The following is a 19,752-nucleotide window of genomic DNA, read 5'->3' on the forward strand; positions in this document are numbered from 1 at the left end:
TGGAACCCTGGTGCACAGAAGTTCCCGGAAAGGGTGTTGCAGATCTTCCTGGTTGCTGCCGCGACGGAGAGCTCATAATCAACACCCCACGAGCAAACGTGAGCCTCGGAACCACAGGTAAGACCAACTTTTCTGCTGCAAGTGACCTGCCTGGTGAACACCAGACACAGGCCACAGGAACAGCTGAAGACCTGTAGACAGGAAAAACTACACTACCGAAAGCAGAACACTCTGTCCCCATAACTGGCTGAAAGAAAACAGGAAAACAGGTCTACAGCACTCCTGACACACAGCCCTATAGGACAGTCTAGCCACTGTCAGAAATAGCAGAAGAAAGTAACACTAGAGATAATCTGATGGCGAGAAGCAAGCACAGGAACCCAAGCAACAGAAACCAAGACTACATGGCATCATCGGAGGCCAATTCTCCCACTAAAGCAAACACGGAATAGCCAAACACACCAGAAAAGCAAGATCAAGTTTCAAAATCATATTTGATCATGATGCTGGAGGACTTCAAGAAAGACGTGAAGAACTCCCTTAGAGAACAAGTAGAAGCTTATAGAGAGGAATCGCAAAAATTCCTAAAAGAATTCCAGGAAAACATAAATAAACAAGTAGAAGCCCATAGAGAGGAGACACAAAAATCCCTGAAAGAATTCCAGGAAAACACAATCAAACAGTTGAAGGAATTAAAAATGGAAATAGAAGCAATGAAGAAAGAACACATGGAAACAACCCTGGATATAGAAAACCAAAAGAAGAGACAAGGAGCTGTAGATACAAGCTTCACCAACAGAATACAAGAGATGGAAGAGAGAATCTCAGGAGCAGAAGATTCCATAGAAATCATTGACTCAACTGTCAAAGATAATGTAAAGCGGAAAAAGCTACTGGTCCAAAACATACAGGAAATCCAGGACTCAATGAGAAGATCAAACCTAAGGATAATAGGTATAGAAGAGAGTGAAGACTCCCAGCTCAAAGGACCAGTAAATATCTTCAACAAAATCATAGAAGAAAACTTCCTAACCTAAAAAAAAAGAGATACGATAGGGCATACAAGAAGCCTACAGAACTCCAAATAGATTGGACCAGAAAAGAAACACCTCCCATCACATAATAGTCAAAACACCAAACGCACAAAATAAAGAAAGAATATTAAAAGCAGTAAGGGAAAAAGGTCAAGTAACATATAAAGGCAGACCTATCAGAATCACACCAGACTTTTTGCCAGAAACTATGAAGGCCAGAAGATCCTGGACAGATGTCATACAGACCCTAAGAGAACACAAATGCCAGACCAGGTTACTGTATCCTGCAAACCTCTCAATTAACATAGATGGAGAAACCAAGATATTCCATGACAAAACCAAATTTACACAATATCTTTCTACAAATCCAGCACTACAAAGGATAATAAATGGTAAAGCCCAACGTAAGGAGGCAAGCTATACCATAGAAGAAGCAAGAAACTAATCGTCTTGGCAACAAAACAAAGAGAAGAAAAGCACACAAACATAACCTCATATCCAAATATGAATATAACAGGAAGCAATAATCGCAATTCCTTAATATCTCTCAACATCAATGGCGTCAACTCCCCAATAAAAAGACATAGATTAACAAACTGGATACGCAACGAGGACCCTGCATTCTGCTGCCTACAGGAAACACACCTCAGAGACAAAGACAGACACTACCTCAGAGTGAAAGGCCGGAAATCAACTTTCCAAGCAAGTGGTCAGAGGAAGCAAGCTGGAGTAGCCATTCTAATATCAAATAAAATCAATTTTCAACTAAAAGTCATCAAAAAAGATAAGGAAGGACACTTCCTATTCATCAAAGGAAGAATGAACTCTCAATCCTAAATATCTATGCCCCAAATAAAAGGGCACCTACATACGTAAAAGAAACCTTACTAAAGCTCAAAACACACATTGCACCTCACACAATAATAGTAGGAGATTTCAACACCCCACTCTCATCAATGGATAGATCATGGAAACAGAAATTAAACAGAGACGTAAACAGACTAAGAGAAGTCATGAGCCAAATGGACTTAACAGATATTTATAGAACATTCTATCCTAAAGCAAAAGGATATACCTTCTTCTCAGCTCCTCATGGTACTTTCTCCAAAATTGACCATATAATTGGTCAAAAAACGGGCCTCAACATGTACAAAAAGAGAGAAATAATCCCATGCATGCTATCGGACCACCACTGCCTAAAGCTGGTCTTCAACAACAATAAGGGAAGAATGCCCACATATACGTGGAAATTGAACAATGCTCTACTCAATGATAACCTGGTCAAGGAAGAAATAAAGAAAGAAATTAAAGACTTTTTAGAATTTAATGAAAATGAAGGTACAACATACCCAAACTTATGGGACACAATGAAAGCTGTGCTAAGAGGAAAACTCATAGCGCTGAGTGCCTGCAGAAAGAAACAGGAAAGAGAGCATGTCAGCAGCTTGACAGCACACATAAAAGCTCTAGAACAAAAAGAAGCAAATACACCCAGGAGGAGTAGAAGGCAGGAAATAATCAAACTCAGAGCTGAAATCAACCAAGTAGAAACAAAAAGGACCATAGAAAGAATCAACAGAACCAAAAGTTGGTTCTTTGAGAAAATCAACAAGATAGATAAACCCCTAGCCAGACTAACGAGAGGACACAGAGAGTGTGTCCAAGTTAACAAAATCAAAAATGAAAAGAGAGACATAACTACAGATTCAGAGGAAATTCAAAAAATCATCAGATCTTACTATAAAAGCCTATATGCAACAAAACTTGAAAATCTGCAGGAAATGGACAATTTCCTAGACAGATACCAGGTACCGAAGTTAAATCAGGAACAGATAAACCAGTCAAACAACCCCATAACTCCTAAAGAAATAGAAGCAGTCATTAAACGTCTCCCAACCAAAAAGACCCCAGGTCCAGATAGGTTCAGTGCAGAATTCTATCAAATATTCAAAGAAGACCTCATACCAATATTATCCAAACTATTCCACAAAATTGAAACAGATGGAGCACTACCGAATTCCTTCTATGAAGCCAAAATTACTCTTATACCTAAACCACACAAAGACACAACAAAGAAAGAGAACTTCAGACCAATTTCCCTTATGAATATCGACACAAAAATACTCAATAAAATTCTGGCAAACCGAATCCAAGAGCACATCAAAACAATCATCCACCATGATCAAGTAGGCTTCATCTGAGGCATGCAGAGATGGTTTAATATACGGAAAACTATCAACGTGATCCATTATATAAACAATTTGAAAGAACAAAGCCACATGATCATTTCATTAGATGCTGAGAAAGCATTTGACAAAATTCAACACCCCTTCATGATAAAAGTCCTGGAAAGAATAGGAATTCAAGGCCCATACCTAAACATAGTAAAAGCCATATACAGCAAACCAGTTGCCAACATTAAACTAAATGGAGAGAAACTTGAAGCAATCCCACTAAAATCAGGGACTAGACAAGGCTGCCCACTCTCTCCCTACTTATTCAATATAGTTCTTGAAGTTCTAGCCAGAGCAATCAGACAACAAAAGGAGGTCAAGGGGATACAGATAGGAAAAGAGGAAGTCAAAATATCACTATTTGCAGATGATATGATAGTATATTTAAGTGATCCCAAAAGTTCCACCAGAGAACTATTAAAGCTGATAAACAACTTCAGCAAAGTGGCTGGGTATTAAATTAACTCAAATAAATCTGTAGCCTTCCTCTACACAAAAGAGAAACAAGCCCAGAAAGAAATTAGGGAAACGACACCCTTCATAATAGACACAAATAATATAAAGTACCTCGGTGTGACTTTAACCAAGCAAGTAAAAGATCTGCACAATAAGAACTTCAAGACTCTGAAGAAAGAAATTGAAGAAGTCCTCAGAAGATGGAAAGATCTCCCATGCTCATGGATTGGCAGGATTAATATAGTAAAAATGGCCATTCTACCAAAAAGCGATCTACAGATTCAATGCAATCCCCATCAAAATACCAATCCAATTCTTCGAAGAGTTATACAGAACAATTTGCAAATTCATCTGGAATAACAAAAAACCCAGGATAGCTAAAACTATCCTCAACAATAAAAGGACTTCAGGGGGAATCACTATCCCTGAACTTGAGCAGTATTTACATACAATAGTGATAAAAACTGCATGGTATTGGTACAGAGACAGACAGATAGACTAATGGAACAGAATTGAAGACCCAGAAATGAACCCACACACCTATGGGCACTTGATTTTTGACAAAGGAGCCAGAATCATCAAATGGAAAAAAGATAGCATTTTCAGCAAATGGTGCTGGTTCAACTGGAGGTCAACATGTAGAAGAATGCAGATCGATCCATGCTTATCACCTTGTACAAAGCTTAAGTCCAAGTGGATCAAGGACCTCCACATCAAACCAGACACACTCAAACTAATAGAAGAAAAACTAGGGAAGCATCTGGCACACATGGGCACTGGAAAAAATTTCCTGAACAAAACACCAATGGCTTATGCTCTAAGATCAAGAATCGACAAATGGGATCTCATAAAACTGCAAAGCTTCTGTAAGGCAAAGGACACTGTGGTTAGGACAAAACGGCAACGAACAGATTGGGAAAAGATCTTTACCAATCCTACAACAGATAGAGGCCTTATATCCAAAATATACAAAGAACTCAAGAAGTTAGACCGCAGGGAGACAAATAACCCTATTAAAATTGGGGTTCAGAGCTAAACAAAGAATTCACAGCTGAGGAATGCCGAATGGCTGAGAAACACCTAAAGAAATGTTCAACATCTTTAGTCATAAGGGAAATGCAAATCAAAACAACCCTGAGATTTCACCTCACACAAGTGAGAATGGCTAAGATCAAAAACTCAGGTGACAGCAAATGCTGGTAAGGATGCGGAGAAAGAGGAACACTCCTCCATTGTTGCTGGTGTTGCAGACTGGTACAACCATTCCGGAAATCAGTCTGGAGGTTCCTCAGAAAATTGAACATTGAACTGCCTGAGGATCCAGCTATACCTCTCTTGGGCATATACTCAAAAGATGCCCCAACATATAAAAAAGACACGTGCTCCACTATGTTCATGGCAGCCTTATTTATAATAGCCAGAAGCTGGAAAGAACCCAGATGCCCTTCAACAGAGGAATGGATACAGAAAATGTGGTACATCTACACAATGGAATATTACTCAGCTATCAAAAACAATGACTTTATAACATTCATAGGCAAATGGTTGGAACTGTAAAATATCATCCTGAGTGAGGTAACCCAATCACAGAAAAACACACATGGTATGCACTCATTGATAAGTGGCTATTAGCCCAAATGCTTGAATTACGCTAGATGCCTAGAACAATTGAAACTCAAGACGGATGATCAAAATGTGAATGCTTCACTCCTTCTTTAAAAGGGGAACAAGAATACCCTTGGCAGGGAAGAGAGAGGCAAAGATTGAAACAGACACAGAAGGAACACCCATTCAGAGCCTGCCCCACACATGGCCCATACATATACAGCCATCCGATTAGACAAGATGGATGAAGCAAAGAAGTGCAGGCCGACAGGAGCCGGATGTAGATCGCTCCTGAGAGACACAGCCAGAATACAGCAAACACAGAGGCGTATGCCAGCAGCAAACCACTGAACTGAGAATAGGACCCCCGTTGAAGGAATCAGAGAAAGAACTGGAAGAGCTTGAAGGAGCTCGAGACCCCTTATGAACAACAATGCCAAGCAACCAGAGCTTCCAGGGACTAAGCCACTACCTAAAGACTATACATGGACTGACCCTGGACTCTGACCTCATATGTAGCAATGAATATTCTAGTAAGATCATCAGTGGCAGGGGAAGCCGTTGGTCCTAAGACTGAACCCCCAGTGAATGTGATTGTTGGTGGGAGGGCGGCCAAGGGGGCAGGATGGGGAGTGGAACACCCATAAAGTAGGGGATGGGGAGGGACTAGGGGGATGTTTGCCTGGAAACCGGGAAAGGGAATAACACTCGAAATGTAAATAAGAAATACTCAAGTTAATCAAAAAAACAAAACAAAACAAAACAAAACTGCAAAGCTTTTTTTTTTTTCAAACAAAAGACACTGTTATTAAGATAAAATGGCAACTAACAGGGTGGGAAAAATATCTTTACCAATCCTACATCTGATAGAGTGCTAATATCCAAAATATAGGAAGAACTCAAGAAATTAGACTCCACGGAGCCAAATCACCCTATTAAAAATGGGGTACAGAGCTAAACAAAACATTCTCAGCTGAGGATTATCGAAAGGCCAAAAAGCACCTAAAGAAATGTTCAACATCCTTAGTCATTAGGGAAATGCAAATTAAAACAACCCTGAGAGTCCATGTCACACCAGTCAGAATGGCTAAGATCAAAATCTCAGGTGACAGTAGATGCTGGTAAGGATGTAGAGAAAGAGGAACACTCCTCCATTATTGGTGGGATTGCACACTGGTACAACCACTCTGGAAATCAGTCTGGAGGTTCCTCAGAAAATTGGACATTACACTACCTGAGGACACAGCTAAACCTCTGTTGGGCATATACTCAAAAGATGCCCCAACATACAGCAAAGACACATGCTCCATTATGTTCATTGCATCCTTATTTATAATAGCTAGAAGCTGGAAAGAACCCAGATGCCCTTCCACAGAGGAATGGATTAAAAGAATGTGGTACATCTACACAATGGAGTACGACTCAGCTATCAAAAAAAATGACTTCATGAAATTCATAAGCAAATGGAATGAACTAGAAAACATCATCCTGAGTAAGGTAACCCAATCACAGAAAAGCATACTTGGTATGTACTCATTGACAAGTATATATTAGCCAAAAAGCTCAAATTACCCAAGATGCAGCCTACAGACCACAGGAAGCTCAAGAAGGAGGATGACCAAAATGAAGTTGTTCCCATTCCTTCTTAAAAGGGGGAAAATATTCATAGGAGGGGATATGGAAGCAAAGTTTAGATCAGCCATTCAAGGCATGGCCATTCAGAACCTAACACACATGTGGCCCATATATATACAGCCACCAAAACTAATAAATTGATGAAGCTGTAAAATGCATGCAGAAAGGGACTGCATATAGATCTCTCCTGAGAGACACATCCATATCATATCCAATACAGAGGTCAATGCTAGCAGCAAACCTCCGAACTGAGAATAAGACCCCCTTGGGGGGAATTACAGGAAGTATTGAAAGAGTTGAAGAAGCTTGCAATTTCATAAAAACAACAATGCCAACCAACCAGAGCTTCCAGGGAATAAACCACTACTGAAAGACTACACATGGACTGACCCAGGGCTCCAACTGCATATGTGGCAGAGAATAGCCTTGTTGGGGCACCAGTGGAAGGGAAAGCCCTTGGTTTTGCCAAGGTTGGACTCCCAGTGCAGGGGAATATGGGGGAGGGCAATAAGGGGGATGTATAGGGAGAATACCCTTATGGGAGGTGGGGAGGGGAGGGAATGGGGGCTTATAGACAGGAAACCAGGAAGGGGAATAACCTTTGAAATATAAGTAAAGAAATATATAACAAAAAATTAAAAAATTAAAAAAATAAGAAATAGTTCCATACTTTTGAAAGATAAAAGTTTTAAAGTTGCCCCCCTAGACACAAAGTTTAGAAAACAAAACAAAACAAAACAAAACAGGTTAGGTCCCAAAATTGTATGTTCCAAAAGCCTCTCCTAGGGCTATAGAATGGATAATTACATTGGTCAGGTCAACAGCTTTCTCCCAGAAACTAGCTGACCATAAATCTTAGAGAACAATCTTAAGAAGCAGGAAGCAACTTCTCCTAGGAACTAGCGGACCATGAAGTTAAACAATCTGAGAAGTAGGAGACAGCTTCTCCTAGGAAACAATCTTGGGGGACAGAGAGTTCTTCCTTGTGATTTTTCACTGTTATTCTACACACTTTCCAATGACGCCATCCCTGCCCCCTCGGGTTGTGGTTTCTCCCTTTAAATACCTCTTCTCCCAGCCTCTCGTGGTCGAACTCCACTGCCCCTGCGTGGGATATGAGTCTCGACCCCAGTGAACTGGTTGCTATGGATAAACCTCATGTGATTACAACAAGGACGGTCTTGTGTGAGTTCTTGGGGTGTTGTGTCATCCCGAGACTTGAGTGAGGGTCTCCCCACTCCGGGGGTCTTTCATTTGGGGGCTCGTCCGGGATAGGTTACCACTCTCGTCTCCAAAGACCCACTTGGAGGTTTCTTTGTCTGTGTCTGTGTTTTGTGCCGGCTTAACTCTGGGTCTGTATTTGCTACTCTGGGTCTGTATTTGCTACTCTGGGTCTGTATTTGCTCTTGAGTTCTGGAGTTCTTGTTTCGCAGTCACTCCCATCTCGGGCTGAGAGGGAGTCTGGTGTCTCAGGAGAGAAGCGAGTGTAAGCGGTAGACGTGCCTGGGGCTCACTGATTGCACTGCCCTGGGAGACATCCCAGGAGGTGAGGAGGGACCCCAGGGACGCCTGGGAGATTCCCATCTGGGTGCTTGTGAGGATTCGGTGATTCTCCCGGATTGGAGAAAAGACCTGCCCTCCTGGCCATCTGTATTTCCAGAGTGGTTTTTGTCTGTGTGTCTCAGGTCTTTGTTTTGTGTTACCACTAGATTGAACACACAACTTGTCAGTTGAGATTCTGGTTGGGAAAGAGGAGTGATGTGGAATCTGCTCCCCTTCATCTGTTTTTGGTGAGCTCACGGAAGCTCCCATCTGAATCAGTTCGGTTTTGTGGTGATCTTGAGGCGGCCACTTGTCTTTTGTTTTTGTGCTCACTTCTGTTTTTTTGTCTGTTAATCTTTTGATTGTCTTTCTGTGTAACTGAATACTTTTGTCTTTTTTGTCAGACCTCTATTTTCTCGACTCTCTTCTTGTTTTCTCACCATCCCAATGAGATGCTTGTTAATAGCTGTTACAGGAAATACAGAATCCTACTAGAGGCCAGAAAAAAAATGTTCCAGACACGGATGGAAGGCCCTCACTTCTGCCTGTTTGATTCAATACGCCTGAAGGTAGGGAGTGCTCCGGGTCTGCCCCCAGGCTCCAAGGGTGGGTCTCCGAGGGGCTGGAAAATACCCCACCAATCTGGCTAAGATAAGAAAAAGATATGAAGAGAAAGTTACAGAAATTTAAAGGGTTAAGAAGTTAGAGAGCTAAAGAGAGATAAAAGATAAGAGAGGAACATATACTGGCCACATTAGTTAGGGAACCTAAGAAGACAGTACCTGACAACAGAAGAGAATTCCTGGCTAAAGATCAGTGTGCCTGATACAAAGAAAAAGGACACTGGGTCAGGGACTGCCCCAGAAAGAACAAGAGGGGCCACTGGAGAGCCTCTTGGTCCTATCTCTGGCTATGTGCAGAGATAGAAGAGAAGCCCACCCAGTTGTTTTATGGATACAGAGACCCAACGCTCTGTGCTCTTATTCCCCAGTGGGCCAGTATCCACATACCTTAGGTACAGGGGGCTACTGGCAACAAACAATACTTATGGACTACCCGAAGAACAGTGGACCTTGGCATGGGCCCGGTAACCCACTAGTTCATGGTCATCCCTGACTGCCCCTATCCCTTGCTCATGAAAAATTTGCTCTCCAAGATGGCTTGCATGGGCTAAAATGGCTGGGTAAGGCTATGTGTATGCATATCTGCAGACTGTGTATATGGAGCTTAAGACTGTCTCAGTGCACCAGCACCTGATGCTGGGAGATGTGTGGCTTAATGCTGTTCTGCCTAGAACCCATCACTCCTGCCAGCCGGGAACTAACAACAGTCACCCAATCCAGGGTGATAGAGTGGCTGATGTTTTGCTTCTGAATAGAACGTCCCAAAAGATGGGACCACTGGTCAGCTGCCATGGACTAGATTCTCCACCGGTTGGGGGCAATCTGGTCACCTTGCTGCCCAATCCTGACCTGGAGCCACCGTAGCATGAGTATCAAGTACTGGCAGAAGCCAATGGGTGGAAAAAAGACCTCTGTGACTGGCTGATTGATCCTTGCTGAAAGCCGAGGCTACCTTGTCTACCGATGGAAACAGTTCTCTTCATAAAGGTCAGAGAAAAGTACATGCTACAATGAAGGACAACAAAAATATCATCTGGGATGGACAAACCTCTACCCCCCAGCACATCAGCGCCACAGATGCCTTACCATCTCTTAGATGCCCTGATGAAGCCAACAACTGTATTATTCATTGCCCAGGACATCAGAAAAGAAGAGATTCAGTGACATGGGACAATAACAAAACAGATAAAGTGGCTCAGGGAATGGCTATGCAGGAGCCTATCCTGGTTACAGGCCTACAAGAGACAGCCACTGGGAACTGGGATTAGACTAAGGGATGGCCTCACTTAGAATGTACAACAGAAGAAAAGGCCCAAATTGCTTATCTCCTAGTGTTTGTAGATACCTTTCCAGGAATAGATAAAAGCTTTCCTCACCAAACAAGAGACGACCTCGATAGTCATCCAGAAGATACTGGAAGAAATCTTCCCCTGATTTGGAATGCCCAAGGTAATCTGGTCAGACAATGACCCTACTTTCGTTGCCAAGGTAAGCCAGGGTGTGGCCAAGTATTTAGAGGTCGATTAAAAATTACATTATATCTACAGACCTCAAAGTTCAAGATAGATAGAATAAATAGATAAAGCTCTAAAAGAGACCCTGACCAAATTAACCATGGAGACTGGCACAGACTGGGTGATACTCCTTCCCTCTTGCTCTCTTCAGAGCAAGAAATCTCCCTTCTAGATTCAGCCTAACCCCCTTTGAGATCTTATATGGGGCCTCAGCTCCTTTGACTGTATTAGATGATGTTACTGAGCCAACATGTCATAGTAATAATGATTTGTATGCCAGGCTAAAAGACCTACAGGTGATACAGAAAGAAATCTGCTCACAGCTGGCAGCAGCCTATGCCCTGGGGACCCCTGAGACATCTCACCAGTTCCAGGTTGGAGACTTGGCTACATACGACACAGCCCAGACACTTGAGGCTCGCTAGAAAGGACCATACCTGGTGCTGCTGACCACCCTGACAGCTGTCAAGTCTCAGCCTTCACCAGCCACATACTAGCTGTTGGGGCTGAGAGCTGGGACCTAGAGAGACACTCAGATCTTCAAAAAGCTCCCTAGACTTACCCATCAGAGATGGTTTGAGAGCTGGTTTAGTAGATCTCCTTGGATGACTACTCTGATATTTTCCCTTATGGGACCCTTCTTAATTTTGCTTCTGTTTCCGATTATAGGTCCTTGTGTGTTAAATAAGCTAGTTACCTTCATTAAAAAAAGATGAATACTGTTCAGATTTTGATGTTACGTCAACAATATTATAAAGATACAAAAATTTAGTTCTAGGAAGTCCCACACCCGCGGATCCCGGCCTGCAGCAGCTCTCTGCTCCCAGACCCTGTGGGAGAGAGACCTCACCGCCTGGTCAGGTGGGCACTCCTGAGGCTGCAGAGCAGAAGAGACCACCAACACTGCCCACCCCTGCCCACATCCCTGGCCCAAGAGGAAACTATATAAGGCCTCTGGGCTCCCGTGGGGGAGGGCCCAGGAGCGGCAGGACCCCTGCCTGAGACACTGCCGGAACCTGAAGGAAACAGACCGGATAAACAGTTCTCTGCACCCAAATCCCATGGGAGGGAGAACTAAACCTTCAGAGAGGCAGACAAGCCTGGGAAACCAGAAGAGACTGCTCTCTGCACACACATCTCGGACGCCAGAGGAAAACACCAAAGGCCATCTGGAACCCTGGTGCACTGAAGCTCCCAGAAGGGGCTGCACAGATCTTCCTAGTTGCTGCCGCCACAGAGAGCCCATGGGCAGCACCCCACGAGCGAACTTGAGCCTCGGGACCACAGGTAAGACCAACTTTTCTGCTGCAAGAAAGCTGCCTGGTGAACTCAAGACACAGGCCCACAGGAACAGCTGAAGACCTGTAGAGAGGAAAAACTACACGCACGAAAGCAGAACACTCTGTCCCCATAACTGGCTGAAAGAAAACAGTAAAACAGGTCTACAGCACTCCTGAAACACAGGCTTATAGGACAGTCTAGCCACTGTCAGAAATAGCAGAACAAAGTAACACTAGAGATAATCTGATGGCGAGAGGCAAGCGCAGGAACCCAAGCAACAAAACCAAGACTACATGGCATCATCGGAGCCCAATTCTCCCACCAAAACAAACACGGAATATCCAAATACACCAGAAAAGCAAGATCTAGTTTCAAAATCATATTTGATCATGATGCTGGAGGACTTCAAGAAAGACGTGAAGAACTCCCTTAGAGAAACACAGGAAAACATTAATAAACAAGTAGAAGCCTACAGAGAGGAATCCAAAAAATCCCTGAAAGAATTCTAGGAAAACATAAATAAACAAGTAGAAGCCCATAGAGAGGAGACACAAAAATCCCTGAAAGAATTCCAGGAAAACACAATCAAACAGTTGAAGGAATTAAAAATGGAAATAGAAGCAATGAAGAAAGAACACATGGAAACAACCCTGGATATAGAAAACCAAAAGAAGAGACAAGGAGCTGTAGATACAAGCTTCACCAACAGAATACAAGAGATGGAAGAGAGAATCTCAGGAGCAGAAGATTCCATAGAAATCATTGACTCAATTGTCAAAGATAATGTAAAGCAGAAAAAGCTACTGGTCCAAAACATACAGGAAATCCAGGACTCAATGAGAAGATCAAACCTAAGGATAATAGGTATAGAAGAGAGTGAAGACTCCCAGCTCAAAGGACCAGTAAATGTCTTCAACAAAATCATAGAAGAAAACTTCCCTAACCTAAAAAAAGAGATACCCATAGGCATACAAGAGGCCTACAGAACTCCAAATAGATTGGACCAGAAAAGAAACACCTCCCATCACATAATAGTCAAAATACCAAACGCACACAATAAAGAAAGAATATTAAAAGCAGTAAGGGAAAAAGGTCAAGTAACATATAAAGGCAGACCTATCAGAATCACACCAGACTTTTCGCCAGAAACTATGAAGGCCAGAAGATCCTGGACAGATGTCATACAGACCCTAAGAGAACACAAATGCCAGCCCAGGTTACTGTATCCTGCAAAACTCTCAATTAACATAGATGGAGAAACCAAGATATTCCATGACAAAACCAAATTTACACAATATCTTTCTACAAATCCAGCACTACAAAGGATAATAAATGGTAAAGCCCAACATAAGGAGGCAAGCTATACCCTAGAAGAAGCAAGAAACTAATCGTCTTGGCAACAAAAAACAAAGAGAATGAAAGCACACAAACATAACCTCACATCCAAATATGAATATAACAGGAAGCAATAATCACTATTCCTTAATATCTCTAAACATCAATGGCCTCAACTACCCAATAAAAAGACATAGATTAACAAACTGGATACGCAACGAGGACCCTGCATTCTGCTGCCTACAGGAAACACACCTCAGAGACAAAGACAGACACTACCTCAGAGTGAAAGGCTGGAAAACAACTTTCCAAGCAAATGGTTGGAAGAAGCAAGCTGTAGTAGCTATTCTAATATCAAATAAAATCAATTTTCAACTAAAAGTCATCAAAAAAGATAAGGAAGGACACTTCATATTCATCAAAGGAAAAATCCACCAAGATGAACTCTCAATCCTAAATACCTATGCCCCAAATAAAAGGACACCTACATACGTAAAAGAAACCTTACTAAAGCTCAAAACACACATTGCACCTCACACAATAATAGTGGGAGATTTCAACACCCCACTCTCAGCAATGGACAGATCATGGAAACAGAAATTAAACAGAGATGTAGACAGACTAAGAGAAGTCATGAGCCAAATGGACTTAACGGATATTTATAGAACATTCTATCCTAAAGCAAAAGGATATACCTTCTTCTCAGCTCCTCATGGTACTTTTTCCAAAATTGACCATATAATTGGTCAAAAAACGGGCCTCAACAGGTACAGAAAGATAGAAATAATCCCATGCGTGCTATCGGACCACCACGGCCTAAAACTGGTCTTCAATAACAATCAAGGAAGAATGCCCACATATACTTGGAAATTGAACAATGCTCTACTCAATGATAACCTGGTCAAGGATGAAATAAAGAAAGAAATTAAAAACTTTTTAGAATTTAATGAAAATGAAGGTACAACATACCCAAACTTATGGGACACAATGAAAGCTGTGCTAAGAGGAAAACTCATAGCACTGAGTGCCTGCAGAAAGAAACAGGAAAGAGCATATGTCAGCAGCTTGACAGCACACCTAAAAGCTCTAGAACAAAAAGAAGCAAATACACCCAGGAGGAGTAGAAGGCAGGAAATCATCAAACTCAGAGCTGAAATCAACCAAGTAGAAACAAAAAGGACCATAGAAAGAATCAACAGAACCAAAAGTTGGTTCTTTGAGAAAATCAACAAGATAGATAAACCTTTATCCAGACTAACGAGAGGAGACAGAGAGTGCATCCAAATTAACAAAATCAGAAATGAAAAGGGAGACATAACTACAGATTCAGAGGAAATTCAAAAAATCATCAGATCTTACTATAAAAACCTATATTCAACAAAACTTGAAAATCTTCAGGAAATGGACAATTTCCTAGACAGATACCCGGTACCGAAGTTAAATCAGGAACAGATAAACCATTTAAACAACCCCATAACTCCTAAGGAAATAGAAGCAGTCATTAAAGGTCTTCCAACCAAAAAGAGCCCAGGTCCAGATAGGTTCAGTGCAGAATTCTATTAAACCTTCATAGAAGACCTCATACCAATATTATCCAAACTATTCCACAAAATTGAAACAGATGGATCACTACCGAATACCTTCTACGAAGCCACAATTACTCTCATACCTAAACCACAGAAAGACACAACAAAGAAAGAGAACTTCAGACCAATTTCCCTTATGAATATCGACGCAAAAATACTCAATAAAATCCTGGCAAACCGAATCCAAGAGCACATCAAAACAATCATCCACCATGATCAAGTAGGCTTCATCCGAGGCATGTAGGGATGGTTTAATATATGGAAAACCATCAACGTGATTCATTATATAAACAAACTGAAAGAACAAAACCACATGATCATTTCATTAGATGCTGAGAAAGCATTTGACAAAATTCAACACCCCTTCATGATAAAAGTCCTGGAAAGAATAGGAATTCAAGGCCCATACCTAAACATAGTAAAAGCCATATACAGCAAATCAGTTGCCAACATTAAACTAAATGGAGAGAAACTTGAAGCAATCCCACTAAAATCAGGGACTAGACAAGGCTGCCCACTCTCTCCCTACTTATTCAATATAGTTCTTGAAGTTCTAGCCAGAGCAATCAGACAACAAAAGGAGGTCAAGGGGATACAGATAGGAAAAGAGGAAGTCAAAATATCACTATTTGCAGATGATATGATAGTATATTTAAGTGATCCCAAAAGTTCCACCAGAGAACTATTAAAGCTGATAAACAACTTCAGCCAAGTGGCTGGGTATTAAATTAACTCAAATAAATCCGTAGCCTTCCTCTGCACAAAAGAGAAACTAGCCCAGAAAGAAATTAGGGAAATGACACCCTTCATAATAGACACAAATAATATAAAGTACCTCGGTGTGACTTTAACCAAGCAAGTAAAAGATCTGCACAATAAGAACTTCAAGACTCTGAAGAAAGAAATTGAAGAAGTCCTCAGAAGATGGAAAGATCTCCCATGCTCATGGATTGGCAGGATTAATATAGTAAAAATGGCCATTCTACCAAAAAGCGATCTACAGATTCAATGCAATCCCCATCAAAATACCAATCCAATTCTTCGAAGAGTTAGACAGAACAATTTGCAAATTCATCTGGAATAACAAAAAACCCAGGATAGCTAAAGCTATCCTCAACAATAAAAGGACTTCAGGGGGAATCACTATCCTTGAAGTCAAGCAGTATTACAGAGCAATAGTGATAAAAACTGCATGGTATTGGTACAGAGACAGACAGATAGACCAATGGAATAGAATTGAAGACCCAGATATGAACCCACACACCTATGGTCACTTGATTTTTGACAAAGGAGCCAAAACCATCCAATGGAAAAAAGATAGCATTTTCAGCAAATGGTGCTGGTTCAACTGGAGGTCAACATGTAGAAGAATGTAGATCGATCCATGCTTATCACCCTGTACAAAGCTTAAGTCCAAGTGGATCAAGGACCTCCACATCAAACCAGACACACTCAAACTAATAGAAGAAAAACTAGGGAAGCATTTGGAACACATGGGCACTGGAAAAAATTTCCTGAACAAAACACCAATGGCTTACGCTCTAAGATCAAGAATCGACAATTGGGATCTCATAAAACTGCAAAGCTTCTGTAAGGCAAAGGACACTGTGGTTAGGACAAAACGGCAACGAACAGATTGGGAAAAGATCTTTACCAATCCTACAACAGATAGAGTCCTTATATCCAAAATATACAAAGAACTCAAGAAGTTAGACCACAGGGAGACAAATAACCCTATTAAAAAATGGGGTTCAGAGCTAAACAAAGAATTCACAGCTGAGGAATATTGAATGGCTGAGAAACACCTAAAGAAATGTTCAACATCTTTAGTCATAAGGGAAATGCAAATCAAAACAACCCTGAGATTTCACCTCACACCAGTCAGAATGGCTAAGATCAAAAACTCAGGTGACAGCAGATGGTGGCGAGGATGTGAAGGAAGAGGAACACTCCTCCATTGTTGGTGGGATTGCAGACTGGTACAACCACTCTGGAAATCAGTCTGGAGGTTCCTCAGAAAATTGGACATTGAACTGCCTGAGGATCCAGCTATACCTCTCCTGGGCATATACCCAAAAGATGCCCCAACACATAAAAAAGACACATGCTCCACTATGTTTATCGCAGCCTTATTTATAATAGCCAGAAGCTGGAAAGAACCCAGATGCCCTTCAACAGAGGAATGGATACAGAAAATGTGGTACATCTACAGAATGGTATATTACTCAGCTATCAAAAACAACGAGTTTATGAAATTCGTAAGCAAATGGTTGGAACTGGAAAATATCATCCTGAGTGAGCTAACCCAATCACAGAAAGACATACATGGTATGCACTCATTGATAAGTGGCTATTAGCCCAAATATTTGAATTACCCTAGATCCCTAGAACAAATGAATCTCAAGACGGATGATCAAAATGTGAATGCTTCACTCCTTCTTTAAATGAGGAAAAAGAATACCCTTGGCAGGGAAGAGAGAGGCAAAGATTAAAACAGAGACAGAAGGAACACCCATTCAGAGCCTGCCCCACATGTGGCCCATACATATACAGCCACCCATTTAGACAAGATCGATGAAGCAAAGAAGTGCAGACGAATAGGAGCCGGATGTAGATCGCTCCTGAGAGACACAGCCAGAATACAGCAAATACAGAGGCGAATGCCAGCAGCAAACCACCGAACTGAGAATAGGACACCCGTTGAAGGAATCAGAGAAAGAACTGGAAGAGCTTGAAGGGGCTCGAGACCCCATATGTACAACAATGCCAAGCAACCAGAGCTTCCAGGGACTAAGCCACTACCCAAAGACTATACATGGACTGAGCCTGGACTCTGACCTCATAGGTAGCAATGAATATCCTAGTAAGAGCACCAGTGGAAGGGGAAGCCCTTGGTCCTGCTAAGACTGAACCCCCAGTGAACTAGACTGTTGGGGGAGGGCGGCAATGGGGGAGGGTTGGGAGGGAACACCCATAAGGAAGGGAGGGGAGGGTGATGTTTGCCTGGAAACTGGGAAAGGGAATAACACTCGAAATGTATATAAGAAATACTCAAGTTAATAAAAAAAAATTAGTTCTAATATCAGAAGTAGCCCCTAGAAGAAGTGGGGAATGAAAGATAAAAGTTTTAAAGTTGCCCCCCTAGACACAAAGTTTAGAAAAAACAAAACAAAACAAAACAAAATAGGTTAGGTCCCAAAATTGTATGTTCCAAGAAGCCTCTCCTAGGGCTATAGAATGGTTAATTACATTGGCCAGCTCAACAGCTTTCTCCCAGAAACTAGCTGACCATAAATCTTAGAGAACAATCTTGAGAAGCAGGAAACAACTTCTCCTAGGAACTAGCTGACCATGAAGTTAAACAATCTGAGAAGTAGGGGACACACACAGGATCCTTCTACAGAAAAAGCTTTACTGCATCTTGAGAGGGAGAGCATAAACTTACAATGCGGCGACGCCGAGTGAGGAATAACCGTCCCTTATATAGGAAACTATCCTCGCCTAGGACGTGTCACTCTCTGACTGGTCGCTGCCAATTATGCCAGATGACGTACCATAACGTACGTGTCCCTTCGAGTAGGGAAGTTACCAGGCGCCTGCGTATTGCCCTTTTTACTAAGTGCGTTCTGCCGGATGCTGGTGCCATCTTGTAATGGAGTATGTAAGGACAGCTCCTCGACAGCTCCTCACATCTGTGAGGACAGCTCCTGACAGCTCCTCACATCTGTGAGGACAGCTCCTCACAGCTCTCCATCTCCCCTTTTCTGTTTTTTTTTAAGCAAACAGGACACCCAGATATAGGAGGGCGAAGACAGAGGTCATATCCTCGCACAAAGTTGGCGAACCTGTACAAGAGAGATACCCTTAGGCTGTTGTTGGGACCCAGGGCACTCCCGACCCGTCAGACTGCCATTTTTCGAGGGAGGGAAAACTGGGGCAGAAACCCTCATGTAATATGACATGCCTTCCAGGGAGCGATTTGGTAGAACTTCCCTGTGCGATGCTAAGCTCACACCCCTCATGGGCTGCCAAGCCGGACACTCTAATCCTGTGCAATGAACCGAGGTTCTTGGAGTGCAAGAGCTGTCCAGCCGGCGACCTGTTGCTTGAGCATGGTCAACCAGATATCAGCTGACGCTCCTTGTTCAAGGGCTACAAGCGCCTGGGCAATCACTACTTTGTCCTTTCTTGTTTGAGATCTCAATTTGCAAAGCAACCAGAGGAGTAACACTAATCCACAGCAGAGGATCACTCCAAAAAGTCCCACTCCCACCCATTCCTTGAAATAAGAGACTGCTGAGGTGATCCAGGACGACAATCCCTCCGTCAAAGACAGGTCCAGTCGGGTAGAATTTACTTGAATGATGGTCGCTCTCAGCTCCCGAAGTGTCTGTTCAAACTCCGAGGTCCAATTCTGTAACAGATGCTGTGAAAGACTCTTAGACAGATTAGCAGCTCGGGTAAATTTGTCATATTATATGGAGGTGACACAAAGGCCTGGGAGTTTTTGCTCATAGCCAAGCTGGGCCAGTTGCCATAGAATGTCTAATTGCCATCTATACGTTAGTTGACAAGCATAAGGCCTCCCTATATCTGAGTATTGGCCGAGGCCTGTCTGTCCCGAGCCACAGAGACGGTGGCCGATAAATCATTGATAGTTTGGGTTGTCTGTACTGAATTTGACAAGACCAATGCCGAGGCAGTAATCGAGGCAGCGACTGCTGTCGTAGCAATAATGCCAGCAATAATTGCAGAAGTACCAAAATCTCTTTTTCCTCTAAATAAGGTCATGGTCCCCGGGCATCAACAGGGATCGGGATAAAGCGAGCATGCGGGTAACTACTGCGATATTTTATATGAGTAGCTGTCCAGACAGAGGCAGCAGGTTTGATGTTCCCCGTCCAGNA

Source organism: Rattus rattus, chromosome 1, assembly GCF_011064425.1.
Source record: "Rattus rattus isolate New Zealand chromosome 1, Rrattus_CSIRO_v1, whole genome shotgun sequence".
Lineage (NCBI taxonomy): Eukaryota > Metazoa > Chordata > Mammalia > Rodentia > Muridae > Rattus > Rattus rattus.